We start from the raw sequence: 12,029 nt of genomic DNA on the forward strand, positions 1-12,029 counted from the left end.
CCCGTCAGGGAACAATCCCCAGGTTCTGAAGATGGGACCTCCATGGGGAGGGGGTGGGTGTGGTATTATTCAGCTGACAGCGGAGGGAGGTTGGCGATTTTAAATAGGTGTTGAGGGAAGGCCTTGCTGAGAAGCCACTGTTTGAGCAAAGACTGCTCCCTGGAGCAGAGGGAGTGACCGAGTGACTGTGGTGACTTGAGGGCAGAGTCCTCCAGACTGAACATCCAGCAGGAAGCCCGTAGCAGGCATGCACCTGGCACCTTCCTGCAAACGCAAGGAGGCTCAGCTGAGTGAGGAGGGGGCAAGCAGAGGAATGGGAGTCAGAGAGGCCCTCGTGGCCATAGGTGGGGAGTTCCCACGGTGGTGCAGCAGACACGCATCCGACTAGTATCCATGAGGATTGGATTCGATCCCTGTCCTCGCTCAGTAGGTTAAGGATCTGGCATTGCTGTGCACTGTGGTGTAGGTTGCAGACGTGGCTCAGATCCCACTTTGCTGTGGCTGTGGCACAGCTTTGATTCAACCCCTAGCCTAGGAACTTCCATATGTCACAGGCATGGCCCTAAAAAGCAAAAAAAAAAAAAAAGTCTTGGTAGGTGGGAGCCATGGGGGGTTCTGGGCAGAGGAGGGACAGGTGCTGATTCAGGTATCCACAGCTTTCTCTGGCTGCTGCGTGGAAAACAGTCTAGGGCAAGAGTGAAGGAAGGGAAGGGAGGCCTTTTTTGGGAAATGTTTGCAGGCGCCCAGGGGAGAGAGGCTGGTGGCTTGGACCAGAGGCGGCCACGTGCCCTCCTGCTCCTCCTTCAAAATCAGACGCACATTCCCTGCGGCTGTGGGAGCTCCCAGTTGACTCCCTCCCTGGGAAATGCCTTTGGCCTGAAGGAAGTGCTTTGCCCAAACTCACTCTCCCCCTCCCTGCTTCCCACCATCCATTTGCAAAGGCTGGTAAATACAGGTCAGAAAGATTCAGCCCCCCTGACTCAATTCACAGCAGCTCTGAAAGAGCCATCTTAGCTCCCAACCTCAGGATGGAATGTAGGGCCACGTCTGGAATGTGTGGGAAAATAAAGCTTTTGATTATCTTGTTTTGCAGGATCTTTGTCTACATAAACAATTTGTTTAAAAAAATGTATTTCTGCACCTGTATGTTGACAGCAGCACTGTTCACCATAGCCAAGACATGGAAACAACCTAAATGCCTGTCGACAGAGGAATGGATTAAGATGTGGTACATACACCCAATGGAGTACTACTCAGCCATAAAAAATGAATAATGCCATTTGCAACAATACGGATGCAACTAAAGATTCTCATACTAAGTGAAATAAGTCAGAAAGACAAAGACAAATACTATATGAGATCACATATGTGTAGAATCTAGAATATGGCACAAATGAACCTAAAACAATCACAGACATGGAGAACAGACTTGTGGTTGCCGAGGGGGAGGGGGAGGGTGTGGGGTGGATGGGGAGTGTAAGGTTAGTAGATGCAGACTATTACATTTAGAATGGATGGGCCATGGGGTCTTGCTGTACAGCACAGGGAACCGTGTCCAGTCTCTTGGGATAGAACATGATGGGCGATGATACGAGAAAAAGAACGTGTATATTTATGTGCGACTGGGTCACATTGCTGTACACCAGAAATTAGCACAACATTGTAAATCAACTCTATTCTAATTTAAAAAAGTGATTTTCAAAATTCCTGGGCTCATGTAGTCATTTATCCTTAAAAGTAGAGAGTAATGGCTGAAGAAGAGGTGTTTATATATTTTTTGTCCAACCAGAGCATATGAAGTTTTCTCAAAGAGTCTAGGCACCATCTCTTTCTGATCAGGTCCACATTATATGAGAAAAATGGAACCAACCAAATGCACAGCAACACATCCCCACGTGGACACGATCAACATAATTGTCCACTTAGGGATCTGTTCATTCATTTAGCAAATATTGATGGGGCACCTTTATACCCAAGCTGTTGTGCTAGTTATTGAGATGCAGCAGTGACCGAGATAGACGCAGTCCATCTGTTCTCATGCAGTTCCAGTCTCTGAGGACAGATGCTACACAGGTAAACAAATAAATACACAGATAATTTCAGACTGTGAAAATGCAGTAAGGAAACAGATTGAGGATAAGACGGAGTGTCTTTGGGTGTGGTTACAGCTTCATTTCAGAGGGTCTAAGGAGGTGACATGCGGGCTGAGTCCTGAATGAGAAGGAGCTGCCATAGGAGGTCTGAGGGCACCGTGTGCCAGGCAGAGGGAACAGCAAGTGTCAAAGCCTAGAGGACAGAAAAGGCCTGGAGAATGGAGGGAGCAGAAATGAGGCCAGCATGTGTGTGGCATAAAGAGCAGGGAGAGGGATGGAGATGGGGATATGGAAAGACTTTATAAACAGAAAGAAAAGGTAATATTGTTGTCATTATTAACTATTGCAGTGACAGTGGTGATTTTTTTAAGTTTTTTAAGTTAGAAATTGACACAACATTGTAATCAACTATGCTTTCATTTAAAAATTTTAAAAAAGAAAAAATATGTAAATTGAAAAACAATTTTTTTTTTTCAGCCACACGCATGGCACAGGGAGGTTCCCAGGCCAGGGATCGAACTGGCACCACAGCAGTGACCCAAGCCACAGCAGTGATGATGCCGGACAAAGCCACCAGGGAACTCCAAATTTTAAAAAATTTTAAGTCTCCATCCTCTTTGGCCCCAGAGACAGGAGAGCCTTCCCAGGATCACCATCAGCCTCAGCAGGTTGGCTCTATGGGTTGTGACATCTCTATTTATCAGCCACAATCGCAGGAACATTAAACACGTCCCGCCAGGCCTCTGAGTGGTTTGAACCAGAGTGTTTTGAATCAAATTGGGCTGCTGACTGATCATCGGCCCTTAAGATATGCATTTTTCCTCCTTGTTAAGGAATCAAGGCACCATACTTGAATCTTTAAAAGCAAGCAAACAAAACTTGATCTCTCTCTGGAAACCAGATCCCAAGGGAAATACAGGTTTTACAGTTCCAGCATTTTGGGAGATATTTCCATATCTCCTTTGGTTTGTATAATGTGTTATGCTTTGCAAAAATATTTTCTCTTGCTCTAGTTTACTCGTACTTATTGAAATATGTGGAAGGTATTCACATATCACACATATTTATAATTCTTTTCCTAATCAAATAAAAAGAAGAAAACGCCTGCAAATGCTCAGTCGTACATGCTTTCTGGTAAATATAATGAATTACATTTGCATTCTTTCCTCGTCTCATATTTCATCCTTGTCTTTCTCCATAGTGTGTGTTTAACCCTATAAACTGACTTCTCCTTCCCTTTTCATTCACCGCGTGGGGCTGCATGTCCCTTACTTTTGTCCTCCTGGCAGCACTGTGCTGATTTCATGTGGGGCAAACAATCCCTCCCTTCTTTAATCCATGCGGGAGAGTTGACTCCATAGCCTCCAGTCCTAGCTTTGACCCAGTGTATTCTCTCTCTCCACCACCACCCCCACTCCCTTAGGTCACAGTGATTCCTGGATGGCAAGTGAAACTCAATGCCAGGCTTGATTTCCTGGAGTGAACACTTCTCTTTTCTCAGGACTGGTTTCTGTGAGACTAATGAACCAGGCCACAGAGCAGGAGATCCTGCTTGTGTGGCGGGTCAATGCAGAGGAAAACAGCCAAAAATTGGAGAGAAACAGAATCTTGTAGACATGAGTCGAGCTCCTGGATCCAGCCATGCCTGAAGCCATTTCTCTTAGAGCAGATTTTCTCAACCTTAGAACTATTGACAGGTTGGGATTAGATAATTCTTTGGTGTGGGGGGCTGTCCCGTACATTGTAGAATATTTAACAGCTAGGTGCCAGTAGCACACTGTCCCGCCCCTTCTAATGACACCCAAAAATGTCTCTAGGCATTGCCAAGTGTCTCCGGGGTGGGGGGAGGGGGCAAAATTTCCTCCATTAACCTTTGACTGCCCATAAATTATGTGGGGAAATACAGGTCCTTTTTTGCTTATTCCTGTCTGAGTTAGGTTTCTCCGCTTGTCTTCAAGGGGCTTTCTGCTCAAAGGAAAGCTTGACCTGCAGGGTGCAGGGGATCGTGTAATAAAAGGGGCCTGATGGCTGCAATGAATGACGGGATGCTGATCACCGAGAAGCCAGTTCCAGCCTGAGCTGAGCAGTGTTGCCGTCCGCAGCTGTATTCCAAGGGGATGAGACAGCCAGCCGCAGGCCTCGGCCAGTTGATGCTGAGAAACCTCTCCCGAGAGCCTCCCAGGGAGGGAGAGGGAGGCAGTGGGAGGCGGCTTGGGGGTTTCTCCCTCACCCTCCCATCCTCTGCAGCTCCAGGAGGGTCAGAGACATTCCGCCAAGACTCAGATGAACTGTGGTTCCAGCCTTGGCCTTGAGGCAGGCATGACCCCCAGGGTGCCACGGGGCTACACTCCCCTGCAGTTATTATAGAAAGAAGGCAATGTCTGCTGGATGATTAAAAGACCATTTTTATACAATAATAGCCGATTCCAAACAGGTACAGGACGTCAATCGTCTGTGAAAAGGTGCGGGGGGCGGGGCGGGCAAGATCACTGACACGTGGATATTTCCAGACATTCGCAAATGTCTGTGCATTTGGCATTTTGGAGGCTGTTTTGCCTGGAAATTCTCCTCCTTCTCCCCAGGCCCCATGGGGTCCCCAGCGTGTACACAGTGATGATACTGGGGTCCTGGCTGACGCTCCATCTGAGAGACCCTCACGCAAGGAACGGTCTGGCACGGGGTTGTTCTCATGCGGGATGAAGCTGGAGGTGTGGTGCCAGTCCCATCTCTGGTCAAGAGAACACAGGGAGCAGGCAAAGGAGGGCGGGAGAGGCAGGACGGGGGCAGGTGATGACACCGAGGCAGCGGTTCCTTCGAGATTTAACCTTTAGGAAGATGCGGGAGACCTGAGTCTGGGACTCAGTCATAGCCTCCTGAAGCTCCAGTCTCCCCAAGGAGACCCCAGTGAGCCACCATCTTGGATGAGGGGAGAAAGGGGAGGACACCAAAGCCTCTGGTCCAGCTAGGGATGCCCACGCTTACTGTGTCCTTGACCTTGAAAGGAATTCAGGGCTGGGGCTAAGATACAGCCGGTGAGGCCCACAAATTGGGGGGATCATCAAAATCAATATGATTTTACCGCAATATTTAAAAAAATCAAAACAGATGCAAAAAAAAAAATCCTTCATGAACCAAACACCAAATTCTAAAATAAAGACAGGATCTGTGGTTTTACTTGGAATTAAAGTTTGGGATGTAAGCCTCGAATTTCCTGGTGTGAAACCAATCCGACTTTTAAGGATTATAACGAGGACCCTGGTTTACTAAACAAACAAACAAAATGCCAAGAAGCCAATTTATATCAGGGACAAACCCGTGATTTTTTTTCCCCCCCCCGAAAACAAATGATCTAGCTCGTCACAATATTTTATGATCTCAATAGCTATTTCTGAGTCAGTCATTGATAGAAATGCCCACCTGAGTGTGTTGACAACAGGATCGATCAAACAATCAAACCCTAGTCCTAACTGCAAACCCTTCTGGGGTTTGTCAATCCAGCCACCAAAATTCTTGCAGTCAACACAGAATCCTAACGTCTTTGGGCCCCAAGGGCCCTTCCTGCGTCTTGCAACATGTTCCAGAAGAGAAGAATGTTTCTCAGGGCTATGGAAACCCAGCGAGGAAAACTCATTTTATGAAGTGAAGGGAGGTGAAAGGCATTTCTTAACAGTGCATTTCAAATGCACTCGTGGAGTTCCCGTCGTGGCGCAGTGGTTAACGAATCCGACTAGGAACCATGAGGTTGTGGGTTCGGTCCCTGCCCTTGCTCAGTGGGTTAAGGATCCGGTGTTGCCGTGAGCTGTGGTGTAGGTTGGAGACGCGGCTCGGATCCCGCGTTGCTGTGGCTCTGGCGTAGGCCGGTGGCTACAGCTCCGATTCGACCCCTAGCCTGGGAACCTCCATATGCCGCGGGAGCGGCCCAAGAAATAGCAACAACAACAACAAAAGACAAATGCACTCGTGCTCATCCGAGAAGAACGCAGGGTCCCTCCACCATTTGGAAAGTGGCAAGAGAGGGATCATGAGTACAGAAGCTGCGAGCCATTCATTTTGATTTTTCAAAAATGCAGCCCAGCCAGAGAGAGAGCTTTGCAAAAGATCTAATGACAAAATAAAATCTCTGCTCTTTGCAAAGTCAAGGCAGCAAAGAGAGGATTAAAAAGACACAAATGTGAGATTCGACCTGGAAAAAAAATGGAGCATTTAAATTTTTTTTTAAAGGTGGGGAAAATGCCATCCAAGGGTGTCTGAGGGGTAAGGAAACTGTTACGAAAATGGGAATTCTGTCTCTGAGCTGTTCACAGCTCCGGCCCTGGAGTGTGAAATTAGCGACTGGCAGCAGATTTCACAGGCACTTGGGGGAGCGTGTTGGTGCTCCTGAGGATTTGCCAAATCCTGCCCACTGGCAAGCTGCTGTCATTATTCATGCAGAGCACAGATAATCCTGAGTGTCTGGAGCGTTTTGCATTTATATTGGATGCAGCCTCTCTCCTTCCTGAGTCTAGTACTGAGCGCACGGCGGGGCAGAGGGTGGGGGGAGCATCCTGGAGACCAACCTCCTCACCAAACTTCTATTTACTCTATTAAGAAAAAAAAGCCCCATACAGATGGATTACATTCAGTGGAAATTTTGGGGAACTGTATAGAATATAGAATAGGGCTAAAAATACGAAACCTTAGGAGTTCCCTGGTGGCTCAGTGGGTTAAGGATCTGGCATTGTTACTGCTGTAGCTTGGGTCATGGGTATGGAGCAGATTCTTTCTCTGGCCTCTGAACTTCCGCATGCCATGGGTGGGGCCGAAAGAAAGAAAGAAAACAAGCTAACCCTTAAAATATCTCCTAGGGTGACAAGGAATTCTTGGAGCCTGGGTTTTAGGTCTAAGACAGTGGTTTTGTCCTCATTCGCCATCACACCATGGTTCGGGAGAGTTTGGTTTGGGGAAGCTTAACAGAAAAGAAAAAATTCGGGAAATGATGAACTGATAGGTAGATGTCGCTGTACTTCCTGATTCTCTTTGTCTGTCTTGGTCTCATCTGTGTGGATACACTCTAGACAACCAACCAAAGGTGGAAGCGGGACTCGTTACACTTTGACCTGGTTACAGTTAGGTGGATGGAACTCAGCTTGGCCTCGGGTAAAAGAATCCTTCTTTATTCGGCTAACAGGCCCCGGCGTTTAGTGACCCCAAGAGTCAAAGGAAACCATTACTGTGGGAGACAGTCTTCTTGGACACTGTGGCATCTTCAGGAGCACGTCGGACTGTTTTATTGATGAACTTTTGGGAGCATTACATTTTCTAAACAAACCCAAATATCAGTTATTAACAAACCAATTCCCCTTTGAATGGAATACTCTTGCTTTCGTGGCCTTCTTGCTGATGGTCGGTATTTGGTGTCTCCCAAGCCTGGTTTGAACCTTGAACCGACTGGTGAAAATTTGAGATAAAATAAGAATCAGCAGAGACAGAGCTCTGCAACCCACCCTCTAAATCAGCTGTGGATCAGGATGCTTTTGGTACAAAGGACCGAGACTCAGACTCGAATTGGCTTCAACCATGACTGATATGCTGGTTCTCATGTGTCCGAAGGTGAATCAGCCATCCACGGATGTCCTCAGGGGCCAGGTCTTGCCCTTCTGGGTTGGCTTCAGCCTAAGGCTGGAACTCCTCCTGGGTATTAGAGGCCACGAGTGTCCAGAAGAAGAAATCAGGTCAAAGAAATCTTTGGCATTTTCTCAGAAGAGCAAGCAGGGAGTTTCCTGGAAAGGATGAGCAACCCCCCTCCTGAATTTCTTTGGTCGCACTTGTATTTTGCGTCTGCTCTGGACGAAATCTCTGTCTAGGACGTGGGTTGGGTTCTCCTTTGAATGGCACTCTAGCCAGGCTGGGGTGGGGGTGGCTTCTCTGCATCCCGTGGGATGTGAAAGGGAACAGGGGGGTCCTGAGAAGTCAAGGAGCTTTTTTTGTGAGGCTGGGTCATTGATGCTGGTAGACAGTCCATGACACCTCCTGCTGTCCAGGGAAAACTCGCTCTCTCCACTCCCTTCTCTGAAGGAAAATTCGGGCTTTTCCCTCACTCGCTTCTTACACTGATGCTCCTATGACCAGATGTGTGAGTTTCTTTCCCCCACGCTGACCACCTCTTTGACACCAGCCTGTTGTCCTGCAACTCAGTTCAGTCCTGACACCATCTGTCTGGAGGGAGCACCCCATTCTACGGGTTAAGGGCTCCGTCCCACAATGGCCCCCACTTCCAATGCCGATCACACAGTCCCGGCTTGTTACCTGGACTTCTGGCCATGGGGTCCAGAGAGCTTCTGGGTTGCTGGGAGGCTCTAATTGGGGGTTTCTGCAAGCCCCTCCTCGGGTGTGATAATCGGCTAGAACAGCTTCAACTCAGGGAAATACACTTTTGTTTACTGGTTTATTATAAAGAATATAGTAAAGGATGCAGATAAAGAGACAGGTAAGGGAAGGTTTAGAAGGGTCCTGAGCACAGGAACTTCTGTCCCTGCGGCGTCGAGGGGTTGGGGTACGCTACCCTCCTGGCAACCCAGAAGCTCTCTGGACCCCATGGCCGAGGGCTTTTCGTGGAGGCTTCATCATAGAGGCGTGGCCCATGATTAACTCTATGTCCAGTCTCTTCTCTGCAGATGAAGGTGGCACTGAAAGTTCCAAATTCTACTCATGCTTGCTCTTTCTGGCAACCAGGTCCCATCCAGGGGCCAAGCAGGAGCTGACCAGGAGTCACCTCCCTCATTAGAACAGGAGATGTTCTTATCACCCAGGAAATGCCAAGGGTTTGGGGGGCTCTGTGTCAGGAGCCAGGGTCAAAGACCAAGTATTAGACGAAGCCAGGGAGATGGTCTTCAGACACCCCTTGTCTCTCGGGGTGGGTGTCCGACACGCCAAACGAAGTCTACTTTCCTTTAATCTGTGAGGCACGTGTGTGGGACAAGCAGGGATCCTGGAGATCTGGGGAGTGGCTGAGGGTGGGGACAACCTGTCGCAGAGGCAGGGCCCAGGGGAGAGGGGGCAGGCAAGGACCTGGCTCCCACACGCTGGGTCCCCATCCTGGCTCTGCACCTCTGGGCCAGGGACCTTGGTGAGCTGTCTCATTTCTCTCTTTGCTCCTCTCTAACCCGAGCATCAGTAATAACACCTGACTCAGGCGTTTGCTGAGAAGGTCATGGTCGCTTATAAACGATGCTCCCCAAGCAGTGCTGGGTGCCGAGTGTTTTCTATCAGCACTGACGTACACAGAGAGGCGCCGTCAGACGCTTCTCCTAGTTGGACCAAGAAAGAAAATATTCAAGTATTGCTTCAAACGACAAGGATAACCTCCCAATAGAATCATAGTAGCTAACATTTTATTGCTTATTAGGTATAAGACATTTTTGAAATCGGTACTCAACAAAAATAACAAGCGTAGGAAGGGGTAGGTACTGTTATGATCCCATTTCACAGATGTGAAAACAGAGACTCGAAGAAACGCAATAACTCCTCCAAGTTCCCACAGCTAGTAAGGGGCAGCCAGGAGCTTCAAGTCCATGCAGCTTCCCTTCAAACCCCACCTCTCCTATTTCTCCAGTAGAAGAGGGAATTATGCAGGGGGGGCGGTGGCTGAGTGCTGGATCCTTCAGATGTTAAGGCAGGAAGCCTGCCACCCAGGTCTAGAGCTGAGAGTACAAGACTGTGGCGCAGCAGGAACTCCCACACACTGAAGGCGGGGATGTAAAATGGTCAAACCAACAGGACAAACTCTTTGGGAGTTTTAAAAAATTACACGTCCATCTGTCCCCTGACCCAGTAATTTCACTCCTGGGTGTGTATACGGGAGAAATGAAAACACAGCCACCAAAAGACGGGAACAAAAATGCTCACAGCAGCTTCATCTGTAACGAAAACGTCCCACGTCTCCATCAACAGCTAAATGCATAAACAAACCCGAGGATTTTGTACAATGGAGCATTACTCAGGTATAAAGGGACCTGCCAGGGACGCACGCCACCGTGCGGATAAGGGCCGCTAATAATTAGATATCTTGCTTTCAGAAGTAGCAAGGTTTAGACGCCATCAAATGGTGGATCCCAGGTGTGGACTGAAAGTCAGGAGGAGGGCCAGGGGATGGCTGCTACCTTTTCAGCTTTTCTGTCCTTTTGATAATTTGAAAAATCACGTACTGTTTAATTTACTATCACTTACAGGGTCTGTTTCCTCTCTCTGCCCATGGACCCGCAGTCAAGGTTTCGTTAAGTAGCCAGAAACCCCTTCGCTCAAGCTTGGGATGGATATTTGGGTCCAACTGAGAGGCGGTGGACATCAAGTATATTGACTTGCACAGCTCAGTCCAAAGCCATGGAACCCATCATCTAGGTGACTAGGACTCTTGGGCGCTCTGTCCCCAGAGTGGCTCGGCAGAGGTGGCTCCTTCCTGGGAGGGACAGGTTGGGGGCCTCTCCCGGGAGGAGAGCCTGGAGATTGAAGCCCACCCCACAGCTCATGGGGTGGAGTCCGCCAGGAGCCTGTACATGAACTAGAAAAGATGAATAGGGAAAGGTGTGTTTTCCATAAATGAAGGTTTCTCCAAGAAAATAGTTCCTCATGCTGATGGACACTGAGGTCTCTGGAAGATTTAAAAATGCAGATGAAAACAAACTTTTCTGAACCAGCTCCAGAGAGTCAACCCAGACCTTAGAAAACAAGAGGCCAAATTAAGGTGTGTGTGTGTGGGGGTTGCTACTCACATTACAAAAGGACTTATCATTTTGCAAAGAAGCAGACCTTGGGTTGTGATTTGTTTTATACAAATACTATTTAGACCTGGAAATATACAAATACTATTCATTGGTTTTCTGCTTGTTTGTTTACTTGGTTTTGTTTTGGGGTCAGAACTCTTGCTAAGCAACAGGAACCGACTCTGGTTGCCAGAATAAGTCTGCTTTAAATGCTTTCGATGTTGGGGTCACACTGCTAAAGCCTTGCCTTGAAGGAGTCCCCGTCGTGGTTCAGTGGTTAGCGAACCCCACTAGTACACATGAGGTTGTGGGTTCCATCCCTGGCCCCGCTCAGTGGGTTAAGGATATGGTGTTGCCAGTGAGCTGTGGTGTAGGCTACAGAGGCAGCTCAGACCCTGTGTTGCTGTGGCTGTGGTGTAGGCTGGCAGCTGTAGTTCCAGTTTGACCCCTAGCCTAGGAACTTCCATATGCAGCAGGTGAGGCCCTAAAAAGACAAAAAAAAAAAAAAAAAAAAAAGACTCCACTTCCAAACACAACTCCTGAGAAGAGAGTGCAGGAGCTCTGGGTCAGTGCCCACCCCCTGAGGAGGGGTTCCTTGATTGGCAGGTCCTCCATCCAATGGGGAAAGCTCTGTCCCCCCAAAGAGAATTGAGATGATGTTATTGGAGAAAGACTCCAATGGCGCTATTCCATGGAAACAGTGGTCCTCAACCCAACCTATTAACTCAACACCCACTCTTATGACCAATATTGACCGATATTGTGTGATGCTGCCTCAAACTCCCGAGATGAAATTCATGCATGACCTCTCTACACACATACTTTAAAAAATCAGAACGTTGTTCTAGATATAATATCAAGGAGAAATAAAAGGAAGCTACCTTGTAGAATATTACTTAAAATAAAAATAACAATACGATAGAATTATACAAAATTCAAGGATAATAAACACGCTCTTAGGAGGGGCTCCCCTGCACGATTTAAAGAATCAGTGCGGTGTTTGCCTCTGCCGTTGAGGGATAAATTTGGACTTAAAAGCAGCAAGATGGTCAGAAGCCATCCTATGCAAGACAAAAGAGAAGAGAAAGAACAGACGTGGAGTGGACACCGGGATAAAAAGTATTCAATGGACATTAACACCTGCAACAACAGATACTTTGGGATACTATGGAGTTGGGTTTGACTCACCGTTGTTGTT

Source organism: Sus scrofa, chromosome 17, assembly GCF_054392235.1.
Source record: "Sus scrofa isolate SSC_HxYL_T2T_F1_AM1 chromosome 17, Sscrofa_HxYL_maternal_Yorkshire_Landrace_v2.0, whole genome shotgun sequence".
Classification (NCBI taxonomy): domain Eukaryota; kingdom Metazoa; phylum Chordata; class Mammalia; order Artiodactyla; family Suidae; genus Sus; species Sus scrofa.